The sequence below is a fragment of the Drosophila navojoa genome, chromosome X (assembly GCF_054131105.1).
Source record: "Drosophila navojoa isolate 15081-1374.11 chromosome X, UAZ_NAV_1.0, whole genome shotgun sequence".
NCBI classification, from domain to species: domain Eukaryota; kingdom Metazoa; phylum Arthropoda; class Insecta; order Diptera; family Drosophilidae; genus Drosophila; species Drosophila navojoa.
The window spans coordinates 4,351,548-4,367,908 of NC_142895.1; the positions used below are offsets into that span (position 1 = coordinate 4,351,548).

A 16,361-nucleotide genomic window follows, 5' to 3' on the forward strand; every position below is an offset into this window, starting at 1 on the left:
CGCGCGCAACTCGATCGCAGTGTTTACAGTTACAAATATCCTTCTTTTTCGTAAATTTAATTTTGTTAATTTTTTTTTTTTTTTTTGCTTATTTTTTGTTGAGTGAACCTGTTTACCAAAGCGAACTAAATTAGTGCAAAAATTTACAACACATGTCATGTAAAAATAAAAATATATCTGTATATTTATATATATATATATAAAAAGTGCTTGCATGTGTGCGAATGTGTCGCTGTCAATGCGTTTGTATGTGTGTACGTGCGTGTGAGGAAGTTACAGTTTAATGTTGGTTAGTCTCAATTGTCGACGACGAGGCTTTGCGGCTGATTGATGCCAGAGTAGTTGTTGTTGCCAGCTACTTTGGACAAACAAATGTAAGTATATGCACAAGTGTGTGCACGTTTGTGCATGTGTGTGAGTGCGAGAGGGAGAGTGTAAAACGAAAGCCGCAAGACAAAGTGCAATAGCAGCAGCAGCAGCCGTTGATCTTTATACGCTGCTGCTGCTGCTGCTGTTTAGTTTTTTTTTTCTTATTTTTTTTTTTTTATCAATGAAAGTGTTTTTGTTTTGTTTTGTTTTCCTTTTTTCCTTCATGGTTTTATTACGGTCCCGTCATTTTGGGGTGCTGCCAACTTGTTGCCTCTGCAAGCTGTGAATGCAGTTAGCCAACGAGCGAGCTTAAATGCCCTAACTAATATTTTTTGCTTAGTTTTAAGCTAGTTAATAGTGTGTTAGTGCATGTGCACACATGCACATACGCTTATACCTACAACTGTACCTCATAATTTTAACAGTATTATTTGAGTAGTTACAGTTATAGTCCTTTTTTCTGTTCATTGGTTCCTAAAAAAACCCTGTAGAAAATAAAATAAACTTGTAATTACTTATAATTTATCTTGCATGCATGTATTATATATTAGTTATTTTATTTTTATTTTTTCATAGAGCTATTTACATTATATAAACTAAGTTTACTTAAATTTTGTAAGCTATGTATCTGATTGTATTTCGCAATGTAAACTATTTACAGGGTATTTGCTAGCTCATCTTTGTCATTTGCCTACGTTGCGGTGCTTCAAGCTTTTCATAGAGTGAACTCTATTAAAACGTGACATTTTCCTTAGCAACATTAAGAACAATGTTTATTTATTTTGTATTTGTATTTGTTTCTCTTTTCTTTTTTATTTTTATATAATTTTTGTAAATTTTTTATTTTTATTTTTTTTGCATTTATTTATTTTGCTGGACTATCAAAGCACGTCGAAAATAATTTGTACATACATACATACATATGTAGAGTATATATATATATATATTATATATTATATGTGTATGTATGTATGTGGCGGCGTGCATGTGTGTGTGAGGCAAATAAACTGTTTTACATATGTAGCATGTGTATTGAGAAATGCCGTTGCCAGCGGCTACAGCAACAACAACTAGAACAACAACAACAGCAACAATCAGAAGAGAAGAAACCTTTTGATAATCATATCACGCCGTCCACTGATAATTCCCATTGTATTTCACATTTTGTTGTTGCCGCTCGCATTATCAGCAGCTCTCGCACTCTCCCGCTCCCTCTCTCTCTCTCGCTCGTTCTCTCTCGCTCTTTCGCTCTGCATCGCTCTTTATCTGTGCTCGCTGTGTTCTTAAGAGCATGCGACAAGAATTCGTTTAATTTATTTATTCTCTTCATTTTCATTCTTCAATTTTTTTTTTTTCTTCTCGAAATTGGAATTTCTTTGCATAGAAGCTACAATTTGTTGTTGTTTTTGCTGTTTTTGTTTTTTGTTTTTAGTTTTATTGCTATTATTAAATTTAGAATACAGTAAACACTCGCATAGTTCGATTATTGTTTTTTAGCATTATATTGTAGAGTATCAGATCATGGTTAATCTCTTGCAGTTCTTGCTAAACTCAAGATCATATAGTTGAAATAATCATGGAAATGCCTAAACAATAATTATCTTTAATATCTGTGTAATGTAAATGTACATAAAATTCGGATTGAGTTATGTAGATTTACGTCAGCTATACTAATCTAAAGTTAAGATAAATGTAGGAACTCTTATAATGTTTATTTATATGTGTAACGTGTCAAGATTTTCCCGATTCGCCCACTACGGGGCGTTGCAAATCGAAAAATACTTGTTCAGCCCATTTGTTGTTATGAATAAGCAAGTAAATACAACTGCAATTGTGATAACTAATATAGTTAATCATATATTCCCAGTTGTAACTCATCCCACCTGAAAGCAACGTACATATAATTTGTGGAACTCGAAGTGCTTTAGCTTAAATGAGTTTTTTGTGCTAGAATAAAGAATTATTAGATAATTAAGTTTCAGTTCATGTAACAACTTAAGCTAGTATGTAATAAAAAAAAAACATTTAAAAATTTAGGCAATAAAGAAAAGTGTTGGAAAGTGTTAAATTTTGATCTCCCAAAAAAGGAGGCCCAAATTTTTTTATCCTTTGGATGGAAAAAAATGAGATATGGCTCAAAAAAATGAGATATATGCATATGTAAAAACAACAAATTGGGAATGAAGCCAAACAGAAAAAAAAGGAAAAAACAAAAACAAAAACACAATAAATTCGACAAAAATAATAATAACATTAAATTATTGTGTAATTTACATTAACGAGCGGATGTCGTTGGCTTCTACAATATAATGAACCAATTACCCAGTTTGTCTCTTGATTCGATTGCTCGCACACAGCGACACACCAAGCAACAAAGATACAGAGATACGAATGTACAGATACGTATATAGATAGATAGACATCTGTGTATCTCACAGATACATATGTAGATACAGATGCGAATGCTGAGATTTGGTGCGCCTTTTGCGCTGCCATTTAAATATTTTCATTCATGTAGAAACACCCACTTGATGATGATAATCAACATTAAAAGCGTTGCGAATATGCCTAAGAGATACAAGATATGTATGTATGTACATATAGAACTATAAGTTAACAGATCCAGTATCTCTCACTCTTACCCAGAGTGAGAGTGTGAGCCTCTGCCTCTGTCTCTGTCTCTGTCTATCTGTCCGTCATTTGTGTAGCTTCTCAAGTGCCGCTTCCGCATTTGCCGGCCACCCACGTGCCAAGCGCCAAAAGTATTCAAAAGTATTCATGAGTGCACTCAGACACCAAATAGTGGTTCTTCTTACTCGTTGCTGTCAGCAGCGGCCCCCAGAGCAAAACAAATTTCCAAAAAAGAAAAAACAGACAACAAAAAATTCATCAATTAAGAGTGCCTCCAGTTGGATGTGCACGAGCAGCAAATACCCAGCCTGAAAGGAATACGGAATATGGTATTGGATGAAAACTAAACGGATGGATAGAATGACGAATGAAGGCATAACGAAATGATGGATAGAAAGTCGAACAAACTGATGAACAGCTAGACGTAAAGACAGGCGGATATATAGACCGACGGACGGACAGATAATCGGACGTAGATTCACCCAGCTCATCGGCCTGTAAAAAAGGTTAGCTAACAGACTAATGGATAGTTAATCGAATAAACAGATGAGAGTAGAGATAGCAGAAAGGACGGACGGACAGAGGAACGGACGGATAGACGAATCTATCTACATATGTACATATATCGGTATATATACTTTATCTCCTTATATCGGAATATAATTGTGGTATATTACACCTGTTGAGTAACGATTTTCAATGGGTATTCTAATATATGCATATATGTAGATGGAGTGGCGTCCCATCTAAACTGAACTCAGCAGCTGTCATTGGGCAAATATGACGATTAAATTCTTCAATTACGATTCGCTTGCGCGTAAATAGCATAACTAGTGACTATTATTCTTATAACTGAACAAGTAAGAAAACTCTAGTCGAGAGTGCTCGACTAGATACTACCCTGAACCAAAATAATAGAAAAGCACATTTAGTATGGTTCAAATTTCAATTTCGATGTATTTAAAAATATAAATTAAATAGAAAACTCATTTAATTAAATAAATAAAAATTTTGAAACAATTAAAAGAGATAATTCTGACACGCTCCGGGTTTGAGCCCGAGATCTTGTGATCAAGCGCCGCGCTTTCTACCTTGACGCCACCCTTCTGTTTTAATTTTCAATGTCAAAACTGAAATAGATTCACTGCTACAGCGCCATCTACCAAATCTAAGTCAAACTAACTGCTGATGTGACTTTAAGAATGTGCAAGAACAACCAATCTAATAAAAATGTTAAAATTTCAATTTCGATTTTTGAAAAAATATAAGAGAAATTTAATCACAAATATATAAGTTTTGAAGCAATTAAAAGAAAACTACAATACGCCCAGCAGGATTTGAACCGGGGACCTCGCGATCGAGCGCCGCGCCCTCTACCATGACGCCACTCCCCTGTTCTCATTTGCAATGTCAAAACTGAAATAGATTCACTGATGCAACGCCATCTAGCAGAACTAAAGGAAACTAACTGCTGATGTGATTCAAAGAATGTGCTAGAAGATGTTTGAATGTATGTGTGCACACGTATTGGAAAACTGCTGTTGCTGCAGCACGTGCGTTTGTTAATTGGCCAAACATTTTGTTATTTTTTAACGTCGATTGACTAAACCGAATTTAATGAAACTTTCAGCATATGATCTACATATTCTATTGAATATTTGGCATTTAAAAGAAAACATCAAATCAAATCATTCACAATTAGCTATACTAGAATCTGACCTTCACTGGGGATTCTGGTGAATTTGGAGCCGGTATCCAAAATATAACAAAAACCGAAATTGTATAAAATGCATTGGAATATACTTTTAAAATTTGGAGACTATAGCTCTAAAAATGTAGGAGTTAAATTTATAACCTATTGCGCTTGGGTTGCGCTGCAGTGTTGGCAATATTATGAGAACTTATTTGTTGAATAATTTAATTTCTAGACGTACGATCGTAATGAAACTTACAGAACGTAATCATGATGTTTAAATGTATGTGCATACCGAAGCACAAGTCTCTAGTATTTGATATACGACTTTTACAAAGATGATGGTGAGGGGGTGGATTTAGGGGTGGGGGGTAAATTTTAACAAAAACCGAAATTGTCTAAAATACATCTTAATATACATTTTAAATTTGGAGACTCTAGCTTGAAAGATGTAAGAGATATAATTATTTAAGTGATCTTCGATAAGGTTTTTTATCGATAAAAAAGTATCGGAATGAGTTATCGTTTTTTAGTGAAAAACTCGATATGCGCGCTGTTTTTACGGACATTTTAAAAAAAAGTTGAAGTCTCTAGCTCTTATATCTTCTGAAATCGACGCGTTCAAACATACGGACGGACGGACGGACGGACGGACGGACGGACGGACAGACAGACGGACAGGGCTAAATCGACTCAGCTCGTCGCCCTGATCAAGAATATATATACTTTGTGGGGTCTGCCACGCCTCCTTCTGCCTGTTACATACATTTTAACAAAACCATTATACCCTGATTTCCCATTTTCAATGGGTTCAGGGTATAAAAACAAAATATATATACATATATTTATATGAATATGTATATATGCATACTGAATACCAATACCCTTAAATTTTATTAGGGTAGTTTAGTGAAAGCACAAAACTGATTATAAAACTTGGATTCATGCATAGTGGTCATTCTTGAGTTGGAATCTCAACTTCTAAGGATCTCAACTATAAATAATATACAAAAGAATCCCGAAATCCGAATCTCTGAATTGTCCCTAAAATGATCTCAAGATGTGTTTCATATTACATATTATATAACTTTAGACTTTAAGAAATATAAACATCCGTCTCTCCCCCTCCCACTGTTTCTTTCTATCTGTCTCTGGTTCTCCCTCTCTAACTCCCTCTCTGTTTCTCCATTTAAAGCTTGCCTGCACTTGTTACTCCTCTCTCTCTCTCTCTCTGTCTCACTCTCTCTTTGGCTTTTTCCCTCCGCTTTTCCCTCGCTGTCTTCTTTACTTCTCTTATCATTGCTCAATTCTAAGGGCATTCCCGCTTCGTGGCTATCTATCCAAGATGTTTATCTAACTGATTATCGTTGTTGTTGTTGTTACTGCTGGCGCTGTTGTTGCTGTTGTTGTTGTTGTCGCTGATTCGTATTATTATTATTATTATTACAAGCTAACATATTATTATCGTTTTATTGTTTCTTGTGTGATTCTCTCGCTGGTTGCGCTGTTGACACTTCTAAGACGTTTTGTGATTGACACGTTTACTTGATTTAAGCACACACAAACATACACACACACACACATATATATTGAAGTATATGTATGTGTATAATTGTAGCTCTCTTGACTTGATGTATACATGTATACATATGTACAAATCGACGACTTGGCGAGTTTATGCACGATACGCGCGATAAAGCGTCGAGCCGGGAGGCCTTCGCTCGTAGTTGAAGGCACAGTTCAACAACTCGCAGTTGAATTCGTTTTGCGCAGCTATTAGATAATGATAGAGTAATAGAGTATACCCCCCGGCCACACATACCTCACACCCCCACACACACACACACACACATAATGTATACGAATACCGCTCCCAGCTGGCTAAGGGCTGAGCTCGACTCGGGTCGACTCGACTTGACTCAACTCGACTTGACTCGACTTGTCGTTTATCCATATTTTGATTGTGCACGCAATTGAATCAAATCCTTGAATCATGATTAAAATTATAAGACATCGCCTCACTTTTTACTTGTGCGAAAAAATTGTACAACAAAACAAAAATCCACTTTTATTACTGAGAATTTGAATATGAATACCCTGGATGTCTAGCAATTGTTTAGCTGGGTAGCTTTTTTTCTGCTAAAAGTTTTCCATCGATATTTTCCCTAAAATTCCCATCGATTTATTCCATGTTATACTTCGATGTATTCAAATAGGGTATCTATTAGCCTGTCACACAACTGTTTCTTCCAATTTTAGTGTTGTATTAGCTGTGAAGAGGGTATCTCTCAGTCTATCAGCTGCTTGTTGTTATTCATATGTTATTCCTTGCATTTCTCTGCCCTCCTTTGATTTCCTACAGGGTAGCTCGTAGTCTATCACATGCTTGTTGCGTTTTTCTCATATTTTTCCATCAACATTTCGATATATTCCTTAGCATTTTCCTTTTCGGTTAATATCAATACGAAAAGTTTCCATTGCAGCTTTTTACGTTGCTCGGAAAATTCGAGTTTTTCTAGTTATGCTGAGAACTCGACGATCAAAAGTAATTAAAAATTATGTCTTTGGCGCCAGCCAAACTACAACAACAACAACAACAGCAGCAATGAAGAGTAGATGATGAAGAAGAAGAAGCAGGAGGAGGCGGGGCAACAACTATTAAATACATAATTTATCAACAATTTTCATGCCAAGTCCAAGGCGTTTGTTAAGTGTTATTAAAATTACAAACAACAACAACAGTCAATGTGTGTGTGCGTGTGTGTGTGTGTGTGTGTGTATGTATATCTCATTTATAAGCAAGCTTGGAATCTATTGCCATGCCTCATGAATATGCAAAAAGTGGAAAAATTATATATATAGCCAACGAATGCATCGAAGGAAATGCCGGATAGTTTTTCCAATCATAAATTATAGTGGCACGAGCAATGGACAACTCTTGTATCTTTCTTCTTCTTCATCATCTTCTTCTTCCTTCCATCGGAAAATTGCTAACTAGACATTAATGCTGAGCGATATTAAAAACAATTATAGAGCGAAACAACGACTGTAACGAGTCCCACTAGATATTAAGCAAAATTAACTACCACGAAATAGTTGAAGAGTTGTAATTGTGATACAATATTGAATTAGTAATGCTCTGCAATAGTTGGTACTCGATTATTAATATGGCGAAAAATAATGATAAAGTGAGCTGTTATGTATGGATGTGAAATGATACAGAAACAAGTAGCTAGAGCTCTACTGGAGAGGTAACCAGTAAAAGAAACCTTGTTGTCGGTACATGACTAGGCGATAATAGATCTTCTTGAGACTTATAGCTGTTCTATACAGTACTAGAAGATCCCTGGACAGCTTCAGTTTTAGTTTCAATGGGATACTTTTTAGCTTCCTTCTATATTATTTATATTATATTTTTAAAAGTGAAGGATTTTATTGATATAGAAACGTCAGACGTTATGCACAACTTGTAGGTACCCAAACTTCTTCCTGAGTCTTAAAAAAAATGTAGTAAAGACCTAATCGGTTCAGTCACGCTTTTGAATATGTCCTACTTATAAAATAAAATTTCATTTGTTATCATAATATAGGACTATATAATTATATACAATATATAAACGAAATGTAAGAAAAAAAAAATGCTGTCATCGAAACTAAAAAAGGTTTTGTTCGCTTATCAAATGATAATTGGTATTGTAGTACTCATATATAAGCCGGCGATATAAGACGTACTATTAGCGATAAGGTAATTGAGAAATTGACTCATATACGTAGCATGGATAGCGCTAGTCAAATTTAATAAGGGTCTAACAAAACTGCGGTAGCACGCACAGAGTTACACAATCCCCAATCTCTGAATCAGCGCGAAAAATGTGGGCAATGTGCAGTCGAAATTGGCATTAGAATTGGTTTTGGCGATAGCTATACGAAATAGTCAATACACGTTTCATATTCGTGTTGCGCCATCAGGGAGAGAGAGAGAGAGAGATTAGGAGAGGGTGTGAACAGCTAGGTTATACCCTGCAAAGAGATGGGAAAGAGAAAAGGAGATGGAACGAAAATGGGAAAGGGGGAGTAGGATAAAGAGTTAGAGAGAATGGAAGTCAGGGGATGGTGTGGGAGAACAGAGAGAGATAGGCAGAGAGAGAAAGGTAGAAAGCGGTTAGAAAATGCTTCGGTAGGGTATATTTACTAAACAGATATCAATTGATCTAAATGAATCTCAAGACAGAGAATAAATATAAGGCGAAATATTGAGAAGATGAGAGAGAATAACAAGGGGAGAGAATGGTGGAGAGTAAACAGGATAATAATTAAGCTATACCCCATGGACTACAAGGGATAGAATCAGAAGGGAAAGAAAAAGGAGAGAAAGGCTGATTAAGAGTATTTACATAGATACATGGGGCTAGATAAGGCAGAAAGAAAACGAATTAAGTAACAGAGAAAGAGAGAGAGAGAGAGAGAGAGAGAGAGAGAGAGAGAGAGAGAGATAGATAGAGATAGAGATAGAGATAGAGATAGAGATAGAGATAGAGAAGATAGAGATAGAGATAGAGATAGAGATAGAGATAGAGATAGAGATAGAGATAGAGATAGAGATAGAGATAGAGATAGAGATAGAGATAGAGATAGAGATAGAGATAGAGATAGAGATAGAGATAGAGATAGAGATAGAGATAGAGATAGAGATAGAGATAGAGATAGAGATAGAGATAGAGATAGAGATAGAGATAGATAGATAGAGATAGAGATAGAGATAGAGATAGAGATAGAGATAGAGATAGAGATAGAGATAGAGATAGAGATAGAGATAGAGATAGAGATAGAGATAGAGATAGAGATAGAGATAGAGATAGAGATAGAGATAGAGATAGAGCTAGAGCTAGAGCTAGAGCTAGAGCTAGAGCTAGAGAAAAAGAGAGGAATAGAATCAATATACCCTAGCTATCGATCAGCTTTAATGGGCAGCTAGGCAAACATGAAAATTGTCGATATTTTACTTAGCAATACTAATAAGAACGATAAATTGTTTGTGTAAACGTCTGCTGCTGCCTCTTCTTCTTCTTCTTCTTCATCATATTCTGCTGTTTTTAGTTCGTATTGAATTTAGCTTTTTGGCTGTTGTTGTTTTTCTTTAAACTATTGGTGGTCTGGTATTTAAATGTTGTTGTTGTTGTTGTTGTTGTTGCTGTTGGTTAATGTTTTGTTAGCTACAAAAATTGTTTAAACAATATAACACTTAAGCACTGAAAGCTCATTGTGCGGGCGTTTTGTGTGCCTAGCAGCAGTAAATCGTATCGAGAGATTTTTAATTTCGTTTTTCATTTACGCACGTCGCTAATCACATACATATATCTACGAAGTGGATTCTATTAACACACTAAATGCTCTACATACTCTACGTATTCACATTGAAATGGTATGCCAGCATTCACATAGGTTTAGAGCTATATATAACTATGTTAACTTGTATAAAAACTGATCTTAACTGAAGTCTTGATCTAAATTGACTTAACACTGATTTAAATGACTGAAAATCCCAGGGATTTTACAAAATATTCCTCTGATATAATCTGAAACAGCTGGTTCCATATTTATATATACATAAATAGATAGTATAACTAGAGAATATTTAGATAGTGCTCCATATACATACTTTTTATATATACATACACCGGAATTGCTTTCTAGATTCTAATATGTTCTTGATCAGTATATAACACTTTTATAAGACTTTTATTTAGAGCTGATCTTAACTGTCTGAAATCAGTTCTAGATCATTGATTCAACGTAATTTGACTTCGCACCTTTTTATTTAAACTCTAAATCTGATCTTCTATTTTTTTTTTGGTCGTTTCACTTATCCGAACTCATCTTCAAACTCGTTCTGGAATCAGTTGCTAATCTTAAGAGAAATTCAAGTTTAAGATCTGATCTCTATAGCTATTAGCTTTGTTTACCTTAACAGATCTTTAAGCCTATACTGTACCTAGTATATCTCACTCACTGATTGGATAGTTTGTTATCAAATTTCGGAATTGGTTTTTTAATTTCTTGCTGAATGCGCGTTATGTGTTAAATAGTTGGTTACACTCTGCACGTGATATTCCATGATAATCCCTAAACAGAAACCTGATCTTCGGTACCTTTTGGCGCAGCATGTACTGAGCAAGCGAACAACCTGTAAGCCAGTTGTTGGCAGTTGTTGCCAGTTGGCAGTTGTTGCATGTGCAATGCGTTGCACCTGTCTTCCGCCTGTTGTCCCGCCACCCCCCGCGCGCGCGCGCGGCAGCAACGTTTATAATACCAGACCAGACCATACCATCCGATTCGATCTTTGGTCTGTTTATGAACGATCTTGACAGTATATGCGATGCGGCTCGTAGATCGCAGCTAACTGAGCGAAACTTGTTTCGCCTGCTGTTTGAGAGAGTGTGTGTGCGTGAGAGAGAGAGAGAGAGAGAGAGAGAGAGACGGCGGGAGTGGGTGAGAGGGAGAAGGTGGGTGGCTTGGCACATTCCTGGGCCGGCGTCATCGATGTTTGCCGGCAATCATGATGATGATGATCATGCTGGTGCGTAATAATCATTTGCGATATATCGAGAACGTTGCTCGGCTGGTTTTCATATTATTATTATTCTTGCGCATCTCATTCGTTGGCTCCGGGTTCCGTTCTACAGACGACCTTAAGCGGGGCAAAGAGCGGACATTGCCAAAGTTGGGGACTGGAGCAAACCACTTTTTGTTGTTCAAATCGCAACAATGTTGGACCTGTTGTCGCATAGTTCATAATATCTATATACTTATATATACATATATATATAGATATATGTATATTTTCCCTGCCTTGCCCACAGCCAAGTTTTTACAACCGGTTCTCTCACTCTCTCCCTGTCTCTCTCTCTCTCTCTCTCTCTCTCTCTCAGGTGAGTTGCTATTTTTGTGTCCCCAACAAAAAATTTACAAAAAATCAACAACAACAACAAAAAGGAAAAAATAATAAAACGCAAAAGAAATGATAAGATGCAAGCAACGCATTTTCATTATACATCGATTATATGGTCAAGTGCTTGGGCAACGTAATTAACGAAAGTACGAGTATACCCCCAATACCTACATATATGTTATATAGTATATATATATATATATATATATATATATATATCTATATATATCGATATATAGCCCATAGAAAAAATTGAACGAAAAGTTCAATTGCCGCGGCGTTTCATAGATTCGGAACTGAAAATAGCTGAAGTCAGCAGGACGGCTGGTCGAACTGTGGGCGTGGTTGAGTTAAGGGAGAGGGCGTGGTAGAGCTTGTCTTTTGGTGACATTGACTCTTGATTACGGCCGCATCGTTGGCTCATTTAATAGGGCATATGTGCCCTATCAATGCGACGTAATGCAAGCTTGATAAGAGCTGGAGAGAGTCGTCTCTGGAATGTGTCGAGAGAGAGAGAGAGAGAGAATGATTGTAATACCTATATGGCAATGTGCTAAGTAAATAAGACAGACGATTCATACATTGAATCAGAAAAAAATTTTATGATAATGCTGAAGTGCTATTAATAATAGATCTATGTGCTAGATGAGAATGGGTTGAAAAATGTTGGGAAATTGTAAATGTGATAAAGCAAATGTGAGTTGTTAAATTGTTTTAAAAATTAATAAATGGAGAGAAATAAATAATGTGGTATAGGGAGAATAGAAAGAGAATGAACAAAATGATGCAGAGGAAGAGAGAGAGAGAGAGAGAGAGAGAGAGAAAGAAAGAGAGAGAGAGAGAGAAAGAAAGAGAGAGAGAGAGAGAGCTAGTGTGGACGGATGTAGACAATATCGGAGATGACAGGCGACAGTTGAGATAGGCAGAGAGAAGCAGAGTTAGTGCAGGAAGAGGTGAAAGATGAGAGTGAGGGAAGAGCAAGAAGTGGAAAAGGAGCGAAGAGAGACAGAGGCGGAAGAAGAGGAAGAAGAGTGTTAGCAGAGAAGAATAGGTGGAAGACCAGTAGGCGTAGAGGAGTGAAAAGCAGATAAGGGGGCAGGTGTACCAGGGGGAATTAGGCGAAGAAGAGCTCGCAGTGTAATTGAAAGAGAGGAGAAGTAAGTCGCTTTGCTAACTGAGAAATGGAAATGCCAGACATGAGTACAAAGTACAACTCCAACTGCGTATGCGTGTTGTTGGGTGTGTCTGCATGTAAAAAAGTGATTATAGTAACGCTTCGATAAAGTGCCAAAAAAAAAAAAAGTAAAAAAAAAAATGCGTGTGACTTCAATTTGTGCATGAAACCTTTTATAAACAAAAATGTGGTACGACTAGGCCCAAGGGCCCAGGTCAACTTCTAGATTACTTAAATTGTATACAACTCAATATTTCACAAGATGACAGCTCATCTAAATTTGCTTGCCTTCGGTTCCTGCGCAGCTCGATTTAAAATGTTTGGCCTACAAATTGAGTAACCGTAAACCTAAACCAAAATTTGTATAATTCATTTGCGATTTTGTTGTGGTCGTCAGTTAACACCTTTAACGCCGAACTATTTTGGATCAACTCAAAAATGCCAAAGACAAGCAAGCAAAAAACATTCAGACGCGCCATGAATCGCAAATGAATGGGATAAGATCTGCTTTTCGATATGAAAATATTCGGTATTGGGTTCAAATCGATTCGATTTTGTGCTCAAAACAGCTGAACCTACCTAGGCCTTACCTAGGCTCTCTTTGCCTTGGCATTATGCGCATGCACGTCAACTTATTTAAGGGCATTTGCAGAGAGCTCAAGCTCAAGTGAAGGAATTTCATTGTCATTGTCATTACCTTCTTCCCTTAAAAGCCTTATTAACTGGTATGTCCTAGTCGTTCACTCCCTTGTTTAATAACTGAGCTCAGCATAAACTGAATGACGTTTAAACTTGGATTTTGCTGTCTAAAGCCAAGCACATCAGCGAATGGAGTTTTGTCAAACTTTTACCGCCCTGGCCTAATGCACTTACGTAGTATACTAATAGGGTTCCATGTGCAGTTTGCGTCTGCTTCATAATAGGCCCATGTGTCAGCCGGTCGGACGAGCGACAATTTAATTTATCCGATAAATGAATTATGAAAGTTATGCTGCGAGCATAGAATGCATAGCCAACTTAAGGCTAAACTAACTAAATACACTTACACAACTATTACGTAAAATAATCAAGTCTAATTTGATAAAACAAGATCCAAACTCAAATCCTATTGCTGTTGATTGAAATTGAGCTAACTTTTAATCGAGAAGAATCGGATTTCAGTTATGGATTTCTGGGGAAAAAATGCATTTGAAATATATACAATATATACAATATAAATGCTCAAAACTGGAGAAGTTATGGGTGTTGCCGACTTGTAGTTCTGGAATATAGCTTAAAGAGCGATTCACTGCAGATCAATTTCGATTAAGGCGAAAAATTTTAATTGAAAAAGAAAATTGTAATTGAAATTGTAACTGATATGTCTACCATTACCATTCTGGGAATGTTAGGAATTACCCGACAGTAGATTGAATATAAATATATGTACATATATATATACGTATATGTATATGTTTATTGTCCGCGTCTTCACTCTTTGCTAAGAGTTTGCTAGAGTTGAATATGAAATCACATACATACACACAGACATACACTCACCCACCTATAAGCCTACTATGCTTTATTGTTAGTCAAACATGTGTTCACATGCGTAACAAATTTTGATAATATATACCAAAAATTTGATTGGGTATATTGATTTTTTAATACATTTGGCGACAGATTCGCTTAGAAATATAGTTTTCTCATTTCTATTGATGCACATCAGTCAAGGTAAAGTCAAATTTGAAGGCTCACTCTAAGTGATTTGCCACGCCCCATCTGACTGTTAGAATTTGGACATTTACAATAGGTTCAGAACTTCTTTCCCAGTTCAACAAAGATTAGTTTATGCTATTTCAAAGTTATATTAAAGTCCACATTTTGCAGGGTATCCGATGGTCGAGCTCTTTGTTTCTCTCTTTTCACTTGCTTTGTTTTTATTTAATTTAAATTTGTATCTAATAACCTTTGTGCCTGCACCTGCCTTTGACTATACCTGTATCTGTTCTCTATAGTCTCTTGCCTGCTGTCTGCAGTCCGTGCTAGCATTCGGTATTTGGGCTTTTGTCGTGTAATCTATGCATCTGTACACACAGAGTTGACCAGTCGCTGAACTCACACAACTTGATGTAAACAATTACACATACGCATACAAAGGCCGTTACAAATACACAACAATTAGACATTGAAATTGATAACAATTTTTAATTACGCTGCCGGTTCTACGATATTTTTTTCTACTCTTTCGGCACATGTGAACCAGAGAGCATAAGCTCGGATAAGACGAATAGTATATATACAGAATGTATCTGTGGCTATATCTATGATAAACATAAACTCTTTGGAAGCTGAAGACTTGGAGTCTTCAACAGTTTTGAAGCTAGAAAACCAAAGTCCTAAAGTCCCCTAAAGATCGGTTTGAAATACCTGTTTAGACCTATAAAATGATTTCTTAATATATACAGGATTGTCCGTATTCAACTGATCCATTTATTTTCTTTATGTTTAAAAAATAAATACCATTTTTTTTATGTTGACGATAAATATTGTTGACGAGCAAATAATTTCATTAATAAATCGATTGGATGCGTCTTGTTCAAACCAGAATTTTCACACACGCTTTCGACGATAAATTGGCATAACAAAAGTGATAATGCTCCCGATTGACGCAGCACCAAAAAGTGAATTTTTCGTTGTTACCTTCGGAATTTCGTGAGGATTTACATTTGTGTAAATATGGCAAGTTTTCTTATTTACAGTTCCATCCAATAAGAAATTAACCTTATCGGACATGATGAGCGTCGAAATTGTAAATTTCAACAATCTGGGAACGCTCCTTAACCTTACTGATCCATGGTAAAAATCTGCTTTCAACGCGGTATTTTAGTAACTGATCTGGCATCTCTATTGTTCTATTTCCTTTGATATTTGATATTTGTATTTTAGGGTTTCTTTCCTATTTTTTTTTTATCTCTTAGAGCGGGGGCCAGCTTTGAATTTTTGTTCCATATTTTGAAAATCAATATATATACATATATTGAAAAAGAATAAGGATGTTGCAACCGGGCATTGACAACTACAGAGTATTCATTCACAATTATCAGTAGGGGATGTGAACAGTAATTTAGTCGATCTCTAGCTTCCATAGCGGACAGATAGACGGACAGCAAGATGATCAATGCCCAAAATCAATATACTCATTTGACATTCGTGAATGGGTAGAAAAAGCTGTTGGTCGCAATCAGAGCGTAATAATTAAGCTATTAGCGTAATAAAATAATTGTGATCTTTATCAATGATTTTCATTTTACTTCTTTTTCTTTTAGCTTGCAAAATGTGCTGGAGAAACAATTGAGATTTTATATTGGAAAAAAGGTACCGTATACATATTTATATATTTATAAATAGCTCAAAGTATTTCCTGAGACTTTTACTCTTCAAGCTATGCCAACTGTTAGCTTAAAATAACACACATGAAATTCTTTCCACTCGCTTCAAATATGGCCGCCTGTAAAAGTTTGTAAGCAGAAATCTGTTAACAGATATAGTCGGCTGTTTGGCTG

The 16,361-nt window shown here is 36.1% G+C and overlaps 1 protein-coding gene and 1 long non-coding RNA gene across 3 annotated transcripts in view; one reads left to right on the plus strand and one right to left on the minus strand.

Moving 5' to 3' along the window:
- The window catches only part of fne (ELAV like RNA binding protein found in neurons), a 158,150-nt gene that overhangs the window by 61,857 nt on the left and 79,932 nt on the right, over window positions 1–16,361 (minus strand). The gene's annotated exons all lie outside the window — the stretch shown is intronic.
- LOC115564849 (uncharacterized) overlaps window positions 1–16,361 on the plus strand; it is a 43,369-nt gene that overhangs the window by 380 nt on the left and 26,628 nt on the right. For both annotated transcript variants that reach the window (XR_016197316.1, XR_016197315.1), the window contains exon 2: window positions 122–374. This is a non-coding gene — a long non-coding RNA (uncharacterized LOC115564849). The remainder of the gene's footprint in view (window positions 1–121; window positions 375–16,361) is intronic.